General features: G+C 42.3%; 1 non-coding gene across 1 annotated transcript; it reads right to left on the reverse strand.

Moving 5' to 3' along the window:
* Window positions 1–3630: 3630 nt before the first annotated feature.
* Trnay-gua (transfer RNA tyrosine (anticodon GUA)) lies at window positions 3631–3720 on the reverse strand. Its single transcript is given in 2 exon segments — window positions 3631–3666; window positions 3684–3720. It is a non-coding gene; the product is annotated as a tRNA-Tyr (tRNA).
* Between the last annotated feature and the right edge of the window lie 12355 nt (window positions 3721–16075).

The raw sequence follows: 16075 nt of genomic DNA on the forward strand, positions 1-16075 counted from the left end.
GTCGCTCCACGATGCAAGACTGGCACACACATCTTTTCAGCACCGTAATCCATATACCAAGCAGTTTCGCACCTTCCTCCTTCCGATGACTGGCGCGTTTAATAATCTCTGTTGCTTTCGTGTACAACCTAACAGCTGAAGAATGGAATGGTGACATGGAAATTTGTGCATGACTGGGACCCGGATTTCTCGCTTATCGCAAGCCATCGCCGTACCATTTGCCTATCCATGCGCAACTCACATCCACGCCCAAAGTTCCATATGTCGTCAACCGTACGTCTACGACCTGTACTCTGACATCCATTATGTATATTCCCGTACACTTCAGACGTTGCACTTCAAAGTCGCTTACTCTACATACGGAATGTGCATAGTGGATGTCCGAGTACAGGTCGCAGACTCTTGGTTGACGACATATGGGGGCTGGCCGTGAGTGGTGCACGAGTGCTAATGGGCTGTGGGATCCCTATAAATCCTACTTTATTTGGACCCTTACGAATCTGAATGTAACCTAAAACCTTCCGCTCCAACAAAGTTAAAAAAAGCAACACTAATTAAAACACATATAACTAATAAAAGAAAATTTAAAATAAACATAAATAAATCATAAAGTACCAATACTATTTGTAGAAAAAATCTACATAAATGAATTCTAAATTCAACTAATTAATCTGTCAAAATAGTAAATTAATTAATATTAATCAGTACAGTAAAAAATATTTTAACCATATGGTCCTTTCGTACTAATATGGATTAATAGTCTTAGGATAGAAACCGATCTGGCTCACGCCGGTCTGAACTCAGATCATGTAAGAATTTAAAGGTCGAACAGACCTAATCACTGCGCTCGCGATAAGCCGGAAAGACGGGTTGGGGTCCCAGTCCGGCACAAATTTTCATTGTCGTTGTTCCATTCTATAGCTTCTACAGCTGATGGCAGTCGTTATTCGCAATTGCGAATTCATTTGATGTATTTCGTAACGGCTGTGGTCGCCGCAGTGCCTGTTCCTTTGGACATGCATACATCGTAATCAGAATAACACAGGCACTGCAATATTGTATGTGTCATAGTAACATCTAGTGGCGGCCAGGACCTGAGTAATGAAATCAAATGTGATGGTCTTCTGGTTGCAAAATGTGTCTCCCAGAAATTAATCTTGACGCTTATTTATTTTTGTAGTACCCACATACACTTTTTCTCAGCTAGACGGTATCATGGAAATTGCTGCTTTTTCTAGCGCTCTGAGGGCATTCTTGCCGACCTTAGGTGATCCAGAAACTTTCGGGTGGGGCTGAAAACTACGGCGATATTCTGTTTCTTCAGTATCTTCCCTATGTGGTCAGTAACGTCTATAATGAACTGTAGAAAAATCCTGGTTTTTGCAGATGACAGTTCATCACTGCGATCATCATGTGCCGGTCTTTATGCTCCTTTTATTTCAGCGAAAAGAAGGAACATCGGGTTTAACGTCCCGTCGACATCGAGGTCATTAGAGAAGGTGCATTAGCACGGTTTGTGTCCAGGATGGGAAAGGAAATCGGCCGTGCCCTTTCGAAGGTATCATCCCGGCACTTGCCTGGAGTGATTTGGGAAAATCACGGAAAACCTAAATCCAAATGGCCGGACGTGAGTTTGAACTGTCGTCATCCTCCAGAATGTGAGTCCTGTGTGCTAACCACTGAGCCGCCTCGCTCGGTCTTATTTCAGTGAAAACGTTTTATAATACCGCAACGTTTAAAATAAGCTGCGACCCCTATTCAAGATAGCAGATGGAGACGAAACGTGGGTTTCTCCAAGAAATTCACTCGACACCAGCGCAATACCTCGAAATATTTTAATGAATCTCTGTTAAACACACACCCTGCAGGTTGGTTTTGCTCGTTATGAGCATTCGGGTGTGCTCTTAAACTAGAGTTTTAAATTGGCTGGGTTAAAACCGGAATTCTTTTTTTTCCGCTTTGCACTATTCACCTGCAACATAATGAAAGACATATGTAACTTTTTCCGACAATGTAATAACTTGATTGCGTATTCATCCTGTGTTTCACCAATGAGAAATCTTAGTAACGACGACAAAGGAGCACAGAACAGCCAGAAATTACCTCTGAATTCGATGTTTTCAGATACATATCGTCACAGAAAACGGACGTAATCCACTTTAAATACACTACTGGCCATTAAAATTGCTACACCAAGAAGAAATGCAGATGATAAACGGGTATTCATTGGACAAATATATTATACTAGAACTGACATGTGATTACATTTTCACGCAATTTGGGTGCATAAATCCTGAGAAATCAGTGCCCAGAACAACAACCTCGGGCCATAATAACGACCCTGATACGCCTGGGCATTGAGTCAAACAGAACTTGGATGGCGTGTACAGGTACAGCTGCCCATGCAGCTTCAACACGATACCACAGTTCATCAACAGTAGTGACTGGCGTATTGTGACGAGCCAGTTGCTCGGCCACCATTGACCAGGCGTTTTCAATTGGTGAGAGATCTGGTGAATGTGCTTGCCAGGGCAGCAGTCGAACATTTTCTGTATCCAGCAAGGCTCGTACAGGACCTGCAACATACGGTCGTGCATTATCTTGCTGAAATGTAGGGTTTCGCAGGGATAGAATGAAGGGTAGAGCCACGGGTCGTAACACATCTGAAATGTAACGTCCAGTGATCAAAGTGCCGTCAATGCGAACAAGAGGTGACCGAGACGTGTATCTAATGGCACCCCATACCATCACACCAGGTGATACGCCAGTATGGCGATGACGAATACACGCTTCCAATGTGCGTTCACCGCGATGTCGCCAAACACGGATGTGACCATCTTGATGCTGTAAACAGAACCTGGATTCATCCGAATAAATAACGTTTTGCCATTTGTGCACCCAGGTTCGTCGTTAAGTACACCATCGCATGCGCTCCTGTCTGGGATGCAGCGTCAAGGGCAACCGCAGCCATGGTCTCCGAGCTGATAGTCCATGCTGCTGTAAACGTTGTCGAACTGTTCGTGCAGATGGTTGATGTCTTGCAAACGTCCCCATCTGTTGACTCATGGATCGAGACATGGCTACACGATCCGTTACAGCCATGCGGATAAGATGCCTGTCATCTCGACTGCTAGTGATACGAGGCCGTTGGGATCCAGCACGGCGTTCCATATTACCCTCCTGAACCCACCGATTCCATATTCTGCAAACAATCATTGGAGCTCGACCAACTCGAGCAGCAACGTCGCGATACGATAAACCACAATCGCGATAGGCTACAATCCGACCTTAATCAAAGTCGGAAACCTGATGGTACGCATTTCTCCTCCTTACACGAAGCATCACAACAACGTTTCACCAGGCAACGCCGGTCAACTGCTGTTTGTTTATGAGAAATCGGTTGGAAACTTTCCTCATGTCGGCACGTTGTAGGTGTCACCACCAGCGCCAACCTTGTGTGAATGCCCTGAAAAGCTAATCATTTGCTTGTCACAGCATCTTCTTCCTGTCGGTTAAATTTCGCGTCTGTAGCACGTCATCTTCGTGGAGTAGCAATTTTAGTGGCCAGTAATGTAAGTTATTGTTAAATAGCAAAAATGAAAACAGACGTAAATATTTTTAAAAAAAAGTTCCTTCGGGCCGGATTTGAACCAGCGACCTATGGATGTCTGCTGAAGTATCCACTACAGTCCACCGCTCTACCAACTGAGCTACCGAAGGAATGTACTCAAGGCATTCTAACCAGTGGCACAGATCCAAGAAACCGGACTGCGCGCCTGGGCCGGAACGTCGACACAGCTTATGTAAACGGGTTGTGGCGCTGCGCTGGCGAATTCATCCAGCGAGGGCTGAGCTTTATCTCGCCTCGCCACAGATTGTCGTCAAGATTGCCTTTTTTTATGTTGTTGCCGACAGTGCCTGTTTAAGGGCCAAGAGACAAGAGCCGCCACTTGGGGCGCCAAGCTGATAGGGGCGCCAGAGACAGCACGACTGTGGTATATCCATACAGGAGATGAAACAGTCAACAGAGTCATTTGGGGCGCCAAGGTGCAAGATTTGTAAACGTTTGTATCGCAATTAGTAGCGAAAATCTACGCGGGTGAATGTGTACGTGCGGTTTGAGGCGCCATGCCCTTGACTGCGAGGCCCCTCCCGCCGGAGGTTTGAGTCCTCCCTCGGGCATGTGTGTGTGTGTGTTGTCCTTAGCATAAGTTAGTTTCAAATAGTGTGTAAGTCTAGGGACCGATGACCTCAGCAGTTTGGTCCCTTAGGAGCATTTTTGAGTGTGTACGTGGGAAAAGGGGGCGCGAAATGATAAGTGTTCTTGGACAGGCCTGATTGCCGACAGCCACCACTTCATGTTTGTTTAGGTTGCACTATGGACGTGTGGAGGTAATACTCGGTTCACCAAGTAAGGTGAGACAAGTTTTGTAAGAAAACAGTGTCACTCCTCATTTACCTCTAAGCAGTTCTGTTAGCATGCGGTGCATCTTCTCGTTTAACGTTGGTTCAGTCAGTGTCAATGTAGAGAGCTAAATATGCGCCATTATTCGCCACGAGTTATCCCGCTGTACAGCAATCTGGATCTGATGCGTATAGAACAGATATCATATAGAGCAGCTGCTCAAAACGACACTAGTCGTTAGTTCATTACGAAACTAAATAACACACATTAGTTATAAACTTACTATAGGAACATTCTAACGGCCGGCCGCTTGTCTTACAGTTCCTGTTTAACTGGAAACTGTAAGGAGTGCAATTGTTCAGTGTTTAGTTTGTGATTTACATTCTAGTATTAATTAAAACAGTGGCAGTCGGAGAAGAGAAGTGGTTCTCGGTACCAGAAAGTCGCTAAAGAGAAGGCAAAAAAGAAAGAAGAAATTGTGAGAAAGCGCGCAAAAATCGACGTGTTATTTAAAAATTAAACAGTCAGGTATTCCAGCTCGCGTCTAGAAAGGTGAAAGTATAATAATGTGGTGAACACTATCGAAAATAGTGCATCATTTGGTATATCTGAGTCAGACGTTTCCAACATTAGAAACAATAATAATAGTGCAAAAACTATCTTTTCAGTTGACGGAAATCGTGCATATAAAGCGAATGATGGTAGTGACTCAGTATCTGACGATCCTGCGAAATTGGTATAAATGATGTCTTTTGCGATCATATCGCTAGCAAGTGGTACTTCAATAAAGGTTTGTTTTTCAGAAGCACGAGGAATGGCGAGAAATAACAACGAATATTTTTAGTATACCGTCAAAGCAAGGGTAGTGTATTTTGGGCCCCGCGTTTACAGTACTGTTTAGTGGAACATCACAGTTTGCGAAACCTAATGAAGGCTTTCATGACTGGAAAAACTGTCAGTCTCTGCTGATTGCCTATGAAAATTCGGGTGAACGTCGGAAATGTATGGCAGCTCTAAAAGCTAGGGGATAACTATGGGTCTGCGTTAAAATATTGCGGAAATTTAGAGATGGTACTACAGCTAACAGCAGAATTCTACTCTTTTCCATCTAAAGAAATAGAGCTTTATGGAAACAAAGAAAAAAGGAGCACATCATAGCTTTCTTTTCAAACGTTTGAAGAGTTTATATAAATTCTGGCAGGAATGGTGCTGAATAGTATGCTGTAGATCAAGTGCAGGAAACTACTTAGTTTTTCACCGTGTTATACTCCATCCTCGACATTACACACATTCACTTATGCAGGCGTCAGCCATATGACAATGCAAGCAATATGGCTGATAATCAAAATATCCACGGGTGTACTGCCGGTCTACAGTGTCCAAAGGGCACAATATTTCGGCGATCATACATGTCGCCATCATCAGGTGAACTGACAGACTGAGCTCCTGTGAACGTTGAACGTGCCGGCACGGGGATCCGTACGCATGACTGCTCCCCGTGCCGGCACGTTCACAGGAGCTCAGTCCGTCAGTTCACCTGATGATGGCGACATGTATCATCGCCGAAATATTGTGCCCGTTGGACACTGTAGACCGGCAGTACACCCGTGGATATTTTGATTATCAAACACGCCGGGAGAAACTCAAGAATCACAATACGACTCATACTTACTTTGGTCTGCAAGTTAGAATTAAACAAATCAACCCTCCGGCTGGGTATATTCCGTGTGCGGCTCACTCCCTTTTACTTAGCAGGATCGTGTGCTGCAGATTGTTGTCCTCAAGCTGTTTCATGTGCTGTTTATTGTAACAAATTTACACTTTCTTCTCTGCTTCGATGAGTCATTCGAATATTTTGCAGTGAAATGGCTCTGAGCACTATGGGACTTAACATCTGAGGTCATCAGTCCCTTAGAACTACTTAAACCTAACTAACCTAAGGACATCACACACATCCATGCCCGAGGCAGGATTCGAACCTGCGACCGTAGCAGTCACGCGGTTCCTATTTTGCAGTCAAAATTAAATAGTTCACTCTCCGTAAAACGACCTTCAGAAACACACTGGCCTGGCCGTCACGATGCCTGCCTGCTATGGTCTCAATGTTAACTGGACAGAAAGAAACCAGCTTTGGTGGTTACTCAGCATGATGAAACTCAAAACGTGAGACGACCGGAGTGCTGAGCAGCGTGCTGAGTCTGGTAACTGCGATAATGGCAACTTTTTGGTCAACCATATTGAAGAGATTTAATGCTGCGAGTACTAATAAATTGTTGCAAAGTGTTGATAGCTATATTGGCACTGTAATAAAGCTGTACAATTCTTTACTTCAATGTGTTCGAGAGAAGCGTTCTATGTACTACACACATGAAAACGCTGGCGTCTAAAAGAGTAATATAAATCTGGACAAAAGAACTACAAAGAGAGAGAAGTCAAGAAAACTGAAACTGGACGAAACAGCCGAACTCGATACTGCTTTTGAAGGAAAGAAAGATTTTCGGATGAATACGTTTGTGGTTATTATTGACAGATTGATATCCGAACTGGAGAAAACAAAAAACAAAAAAAATCGTTGGAAGAGCTTTATAGAAATTTAGAATTCCTAAGCAATTTTCCTGCACAACACTGAACAGCTAAAGTATGCTAGAAAACTGCAACAATGTTACAAAGAAAAGTTGGAAGAATCTTTGAGTGATGAGGTTATTCATTTTACAGCCAATGTGATTTGGAGATTGCACTACGAATATTTTTGTCAACCGCTGCAACCAAATGGTTGTTCAGCCGAGCTCTGTACCTCACTCTTCAAAGGGTCAAGAATTATTTGCGGTCATCCATATCGCAAGATCGAATTAACAGCCTTGCCGTACTCTCCATGAATTCTAACAGAGTAAGTAGACTATGAAGATGTGATCGACGAAATTGCTACAAAGAAAGCACGCCTTTTACAGCTTTGCCTGAGTTGAGTGTGGTGAGTTCAATAAGCTTACATTTATTACTGTTATTATTATTGCTATTATTATTAATATTATAAACATCAGCAGTCATAGTATTCAGTTACATACTGATATATAGATTAGTAGCTGGTACATTTATGTCGAAATGAAGGACGGAAGTAATTTTCTCTGCCTAGGAGCAGCAAACAGCTAAATTGGCTCCTACTTGTGATTGGATGACCTTAAAGTAGCAGGCCACAAAACAGCGGAAACAGAGAAGAAAACAGCTTTCCTAAATCAGCATAATTTATCAGAAATGTCTTGGTATCATTATTCATTCTATCGTGCCTTGGAGTTGTTGGGTTGGGTTGGGTTGTTTTGGGGGAAGAGACCAAACTGCGAGGTCATCGGTCTCATTGGTTTAGGGAAGGACGGGGAAGGAAGTCGGCCGTGTCCTTTCAAAGGAACCATCCCGGCATTTGCCTGGAGCGATTTAGGGAAATCACGGAAAACCTAAATGAGGATGGCCGGACGCGGGATTGAACCGTCGTCCTCCAGAATGCGAGTCCAGTGTGCTAACCACTGCACCGCCTCGCTCGGTTTTGGAGTTGTAAGATACGACATTATGTCTATATATTGTTTGTGTAGACACTGCAAATGCATTAGGGACGGTTTTAAACATGTGTGGAAAGGCATGGGTGATGACTGTTGTGGCACAGTGTATGTGAGAACGACCATAGTGAACACATGTGAAGGGTCAGAGAGGACATGCATTCATAGTAGAAAGCTTCAACACCCAAGTAGATGAAACAGTGAAGAGTTTCATGTAAGCTTCACTACTTATGAATACAGGAAGACCAAAGACCCCAGTTATCAATGCCAGCTACACATAGTGATCAAAGATAAAGGAAAGCACAGCAAAACTCCCTTAGCAAACTGCAATTAGTAGGATAATTTCTGGAACATAACTCTAGGAAAACCGCGAGATCAGGTATATCAATAAAATTTGCTAAAAACTGTCCTGATCGCACACAATTTTATTTAGACTGGTAACCAGTTTCGATCTGTTGTACTTAGGTCATCATCTGATCTCGTACTCTGCAAAGAGTGTGGTGAAACAACTTAGAGGTAAGAGAATCATTATAATAATAAAGCGAAATAGTTATAAAATATAATTACTATGAACAGTATACGCGTGATGCTGACAGGAGCTGGGCTGGTTGAGCAAGCTGCTGTAGACAGACATAATCGAATGCTGATTGTGACCCAGCTGCTCGTTGTTAAATAGTGATAGCCCCGTTCCTGCCTTCAGCATGGCATCACTGTCCAGTGACTATGAATCGTCACTATAAATAATAAGCTACTTCTGTATTGCCAAGGTTGTCATTGCAATTCTAGGCAATTTTAGATCAATTGTTCTTAACACGGTCTACAGCAACTATGGAAATTAAGCAGACAGCACTTAAAAATAAGCCTTCTCGCACATATAGATGTGCTTTGATTTCACAGTTTACACTAGAATACATTTTAGGCAGCTGTTCTGTTACCTTTTCGTAGTTCTGTAGCGACCTATTATGTAATAACTGACGGTAATATGTTGTTGGTAGATGTATTTCTTTTACTGACAATGTACAGGGTTATTACAAATGATTGAAGCGATTTCACAGCTCTACAATAACTTTATTATTTGAGATATTTTCACAATGCTTTGCACACACACAAAAAAATTCAAAAAGTTTTTTTAGGCATTAACAAATGTTCGATATGTGCCCCTTTAGTGATTCGGCAGACATCAAGCCGATAATCAAGTTCCTCCCACACTCAGCGCAGCATGTCCCCATCAATGAGTTAGAAAGCATCGTTGATGCGAGCTCGCAGTTCTGGCACGTTTCTTGGTAGAGGAGGTTTAAACACTGAATCTTTCACATATCCCCACACAAAGAAATCGCATGGGGTTAAGTCGGGAGAGCGTGGAGGCCATGACATGAATTGCTGATCATGATCTCCACCACGACCGATCCATCTGTTTTCCAATCTCCTGTTTAAGAAATGCCGAACATCATGATGGAAGTGCGGTGGAGCACCATCCTGTTGAAAGATGAAGTCGACGCTGTCGGTCTCCAGTTCTGGCATGAGCCAATTTTCCGCGGGCTACGCGTGAAACTTGCCCGCAAGCGTTCAACCGTTTCTTCGCTCACTGCAGGCCGAGCCGTTGATTTCCCCTTACATAGGCATCCAGAAGCTTTAAACTGCGCATACCATCGCCGAATGGAGTTAGCAATTGGTGGATCTTTGTTGAACTTCGTCCTGAAGTGTCGTTGCACTGTTATGACTGACTGATGTGAGTGCATTTCAAGCACGACATACGCTTTCTCGGCTCCTGTCGCCATTTTGTCTCACTGCGCTCTCGAGCGCTCTGACAGCATAAACCTGAAGTGCGGCTTCAGCCGAACAAAACTTTATGAGTTTTTTCTACGTATCTGTAGTGTCTCGTGACCATATGTCAATGAATGGAGCTACAGTGAATTTATGAAATCGCTTCAATCATTTGTAATAGCCCTGTACGTCGTATTTTATTTTTATTTTAAAGACGTAATTATGTACATTTTATGATAGAATCAACAGATAGTCTTTTGACTATAAATACACGTTGGATTCATATTACGATGTTATCTTTTAATTTTATCAATGATCGATGTATGATCGATTTTTGCATCGTCTCTGTGGTAACTGGGTGGCGTCGTTTGCACCAGCCAGCCTTCACATCATCATTGGTCTATAGGGGAATCGACGTAAAATGTCGTTTCCATAGTTACCAAGTTGGCGTCCCACCATCTGTCTGTCACCTTGCGGCGGCGCGGTATCCTTTCGTCTTTTACCTGCACCTACCTGTGAACTCGTTGCAGCAGATCTCCGGTACGAAAGCCGAGCGGAAACCTACCGAACTGGGACGCGCACCAGGCTGCATATTTTAACTGTTATCTTATTCGTCATTATGTAGCGATCTTTACTTGTAACTAAAGTTAGTGTATGCTGTTTGTACATGCTTCTCTTTTACTGGCAATGTATTCTGTATTTTAATTTTACATTATTTTAACAATGTAATTATGCTCATTTTATGACAGAACCAGTACACAATTTCATGCGTATAAACGTATTTTGGCTGATATTACAGTGTTATCTTTTAATTTCACGAATGCTGGTGTACCGCGATCTGTCTGTCACCTGACGAGGGCAACCAATACTTACACAACCATATCATGGTTTGCGAAGTATGTATACATATTTTAACTGTTATATGTGATGTTTCAGATTAAAATGAATAACTATTCTCGTCTTTTATCTTAATGGATAAGGCAGTGTATTTTAGAAATAGTTTTTATTACTTACACTAACAATTCATAGTCACTGGCCAACAATGATGCCATGCTGGTGGCAGGGTGAGGGGCTATCACTATTTAACCACGAACAGGTGAGTCACAGTCAGTAGTCGCTTACATCTCTCGAGAGCAGCCTGTTCAGTCAGCCCAGCTCCAGTCACCATTATGGGTATACTGTTCACAGTAATTATATTTTATAACTATTTCGCTTTATTATTATAATGATTCTGTTATCTCTAAGGTGGTTTACTACTCTCTTTGCTGAGTATAAGGTCTGAACGTGATCTCAGTACAATAGATTTATGTGATAAAAAGCCGTTGTTAAGAAATTTCATTAATTAGTAGGGTATTGTACATACGAATATTGTATGATTTTGTTCTTCTGGTTTAATATTGAATTGATGATGATAGCAATGTTTTGTATTGATATGTATATGTAATGTGAAGAAGAGAAAATAAATTTTTGATTTGTATACACATGTACAATGTCAAAAAATGAACCAGTATTTTATACTAATTGTTATTCTGTATGTGTACATAAAAGTGAGGTGAAAAATGAACCAAACAAAGTGTAAAATGTAAAGAGTGCTAAAACGATTATCAAAGAGTACATATAAAGTCATTGTTAGACCTAAGACGATTTGAACACTACAGGAGTCAGATTGCAAATCTGTTGCCAAATGATTGTCAATAAATTGTTTCCATAGGAGGAGGTGTCATGTATTGACAGCTCATCGACTTATTGCTTGTTAAGCTTGAGGAGTCAGAAAGAGCACTCCAAGGCAGGAGACCAGAGGCACAACGCAGGTGGCACACTAGGTGGTAGTATGTAGTGTACACTAGAGAAATAGTAACGGCAGGAGCTTGCGAATTGGAAGCTTTCTGGAAAACTGTCCTAGGGTAGAAATTTCAGTTCAGGGAATTAAATTGTAACTCCATACACTGTCTACATGCTGTTGTAAGGTGCCACAACAGATAGTAGTTGCAAACAGGCATGCCTTACAATATAAAGTAAAGTTCTATGTACTGACTTGGCAGAAAATCCTAAGAAATTTTGGTCTTATGTCAAAGCGGTAGGTGGATCAAAACAAAATGTCCAGACACTCTGTGACCGAGATGGTACTGAAACAGAGGATGACGGACTAAAGGCCGAAATACTAAATGTCTTTTTCCAAAGTTGTTTCACAGAGGAAATTTGCACTGTAGTTCCTTCTCTAGATTGTCGCACAGATGACAAAATGGTAGATATAGAAATAGACGACAGAGGGATAGAGAAACAATTAAAATCGCTCAAAAGAGGAAAGGCCTCTGGACCTGATGGGATACCAGTTCAATTTTACACAGAGTACGCGAAGGAACTTGCCCCCCTTCTTGCAGCGGTGTACCGTAGGTCTCTAGAAGAGCGTAGCGTTCCAAAGGATTGGAAAAGGGCACAGGTCATCCCCGTTTTCAAGAAGGGACGTCGAACAGATGTACAGAACTATAGACCTATATCTCTAACGTCGATCAGTTGAAGAATTTTGGAACACGTATTGTGTTCGAGTATAATGACTTTTCTGGAGACTAGAAATCTACTCTGTAGGAATCAGCATGGGTTTCGAAAAAGACGGTCATGTGAAACCCAGCTCGCGCTATTCGTCCACGAGACTCAGAGGGCCATAGACACGGGTTCACAGGTAGATGCCGTGTTTCTTGACTTCCGCAAGGCGTTCGATACAGTTCCCCACAGTCGTTTAAAGAACAAAGTAAGAGCATATGGACTATCAGACCAATTGTGTGATTGGATTGAGGAGTTCCTAGATAACAGGACGCAGCATGTCATTCTCAATGGAGAGAAGTCCTCCGAAGTAAGAGTGATTTCAGGTGTGCCGCAGGGGAGTGTCATAGGACCGTTGCTATTCACAATACACATAAATGACCTGGTGGATGACATCGGAAGTTCACTGAGGCTTTTTGCAGATGATGCTGTGGTGTATCGAGAGGTTGTAACAATGGAAAATTGTACTGAAATGCAGGAGGATCTGCAACGAATTGACGCATGGTGCAGGGAATGGCAACTGAATCTCAATGTAGACAAGTGTAATGTGCTGCGAATACACAGAAAGATAGATCCTTTATCATTTAGCTACAAAATAGCAGGTCAGCAACTGGAAGCAGTTAATACCATAAATTATCTGGGAGTACGCATTAGGAGTGATTGAAAATGGAATGATCATATAATGTTGAGCGTCGGTAAAGCAGATGCCAGACTGAGATTCATTGGAAGAATCCTAAGGAAATGCAATCCGAAAACAAAGGAAGTAGGTTACAGTACGCTTGTTCGCCCACTGCTTGAATACTGCTCAGCAGTGTGGGATCCGTACCAGATAGGGTTGATAGAAGATATAGAGAAGATCCAACGGAGAGCAGCGCGCTTCGTTACAGGATCATTCAGTAATCGCGAAAGCGTTACGGAGATGATAGAGAATCTCCAGTGGAAGACTCTGCAGGAGAGACGCTCAGTAGCTCGGTACGGGCTTTTGTCAAAGTTTCGAGAACATACCTTCACCGAAGAGTCAAGCAGTATATTGCTCCCTCCTACGTATATCTCGCGAAGAGACCATGAGGATAAAATCAGAGAGATTAGAGCCCACACAGAGGCATACCGACAATCCTTCTTTCCACGAACAATACGAGACTGGAATAGAAGGGAGAACCGATAGAGGTACTCAAGGTACCCTCCGCCACACACCGTCAGGTGGCTTGCGGAGTATGGATGTAGATGTAGATGTAGATGCAGCAAGCATGATCCTTGCTCCGAGAACAGCAACGTCAGTGGGTTCACACAGGTTAGAGTGACATAGGAAATCAGTAAAAATGTTAAACAGACATACGAAATGAGTAAAACTACTGAAATAGCGTTCCACAGTTATGAAATGAGAGTCTCTTTCCTCAGGGCAGAGCGAATTGAAGTTGTGCGACCTTTAGCTTTCAACTTACACTTTTACTGTCAGACGTGTTTGTTAACGTAAATGCCAGAAACTTCTCACTTACAAAATAGGAGAAGCAGAAGGACTCAAACCTGATTGGACAGAGGCATCATGGAGGTGCTAAACCTCACGTCCCATTGGGCGATGACCGGAAGGGTTGGCGGGCCGACTGTAAAGTGGGTGTAGCGTTGTATCCCCCATATTCTTTAGAAACCCTGGATTTCTACAGTTAAAGAAGTTCTCAGTCAGAGGCTTTGATGCCAACTCCTCAACACTCAATACCAGGCTCAGGTAAGCTCCAGCGTGTCTGTTTTATCACTTGGAATGCTGCTTGCGAATGTCTACAGTTTACGATGCTGCTAGTGATTGCCACTTCTGTTTGCTTTCACGCCTGGGACTCAGACACTGACTTCTGTTGTACCAACAATCGAATGTTTTGCCTTTGTTAATTTTTAGAAATAGCCTTCAGTTTAGTACTTTTGTATGAATGCGATAAACAAGTGTTATTCAGACCCTTGAGTTCCTTGAGTCTCCTCCAAGCATCCTTATCTAGTCCCAAAATCTACACCTCTCATAAATACACTGTGACAGTGTTTGGTGTTAATCCAAGTAATCACCTGTCATTACTGGGAGTTTTTCTTTTTGCATTTGCTCTTCACCACCTGGAAATTTGTAGACTGACCTGAACACCCCTTAAATTCTAATACATTTGCTCTAGCTAATGTCAGGACACGACAAGTAATATTCTTCAAGTTGATCTATTGCAAGCTTAGATCTACAAGGTTCTATGTTTTTTTTTGTATTCTAGAAGACATTTTATTTTTCGTAGGTGATAGTTGAAAAATCAACAACTGAGAAGAATACAAATCAAAAATAAGAACCGCATTTACTCTTTTCTCTTTTCCAGAATCTTAGATGTCTTATTGACCCAAACAAAGGACAGCATTGTATGAACCCATTTTCTGAGATATCTGCCTCGTACTCTGCACAGTCTTCATTCATACAGATCTTTTTTAGGAGACCAGGATGTGAAAATTACCAAAATACCGAATTTTTCTTTGAAGAGCTACGACATTAAGCAACTTTTTTTGATTTGAAAATTGCATGGTTTACTAATATTTACACTACTTGTTTTGTTTTGAAGATGCTTTGAACAGAATACTACGAACAGGTCACAAGGGAACGGAAGGCAGACTCCGGAAGAGACTTACAAGTAGAAAAAGTGTAGGAAGCCTTGGTTGTCTTACATATAGTGAAATAAACAGTTTGGTTCAGTATTGCGGGCTGTCAATAAGAAGAAATGTGGAGGATTTGCAGACTATCCTAAAATTGCTAATATCATAACACAGTGTTAGAACTGTACCCAAAAGCGGAGGCTTCGTGGTGCAACTGGATTAGTGATGTTAAGGCAGTCAACAGTTATTTAGAAAGCTTAGCTGCTCTTAAAATGGAAATCTGACGGCAATGGGATTATTTCAGTTTAGTAGAACGTTGTTTTTCAATCCTGGAGTGCACGAGCGGCAGGTCCCCCAACCACTGGGTATCAAACAACGTTGCGACTGGTGAGGGAAGAGTCAGACACAGTGCAAGATGAGTCTGTCGCACCGCGATTTTCGTGCAGCGACTAAAAAAGAAGTTAAATACAGAAGAATTCCAACTTTGTCTGATACGCGTTTCTGGTGAGTCTGCACCTTCTAAGGCCAACACTGGAAATTGATTTCGTGAACTTTCAAGCAGTTAGGACTCTTTTGAAGATGAACCTCGTCCTGGTCGCCATGCAATGGCAGTGACCCAAGAAAAAATTGGTGCTGTAAGTAAAATGATCGAAGATGACCCTCATCTCACATTTTGTGAACTTGAAGGGATCCTAACTATTGGATCAACTGCAATGGAGACCATTGTTCACAATAATTTTGGCCTAAGCAAGTTGGGTGCCACAGTTCTTGCAGAAGCCCTAAAACACATAAGAACGTGTTGGTGGTATTTTATGCTTGAAAAATTTGACAAAAGGCGGTCTAGATACATTTACAATATCATCACAGGTGGTAAAACATGGATGTGCCATTACGACTCCAAAACAAAGAAGCAGTCTTCAGTATAGTACTTTCCATGTGAGTAACCACCCTCGAATGTTTGGAAAAGTAGGAGTTCTGGAAAGAAGATGATGGATACTTTTTTCATCAAGACAGGTCATCTCACCCCTGTGATCTTGTACACACTTTGCACAGTTACTGGTGAGGGGTATGCAGATTAATGTTTCCCGCAAGTCATCGCCACATGGAGGTCACAACACCCAAAGTTGAAGAGTTGGTACGTTCTTCTGCACCACAACAATGTCTCACCACATACAGCTGCCAGAATGATGGACTACTTGGAGAAGGAAAAAAT

This window comes from Schistocerca cancellata, chromosome 2 (assembly GCF_023864275.1).
Source record: "Schistocerca cancellata isolate TAMUIC-IGC-003103 chromosome 2, iqSchCanc2.1, whole genome shotgun sequence".
In the NCBI taxonomy this organism is placed as follows: domain Eukaryota; kingdom Metazoa; phylum Arthropoda; class Insecta; order Orthoptera; family Acrididae; genus Schistocerca; species Schistocerca cancellata.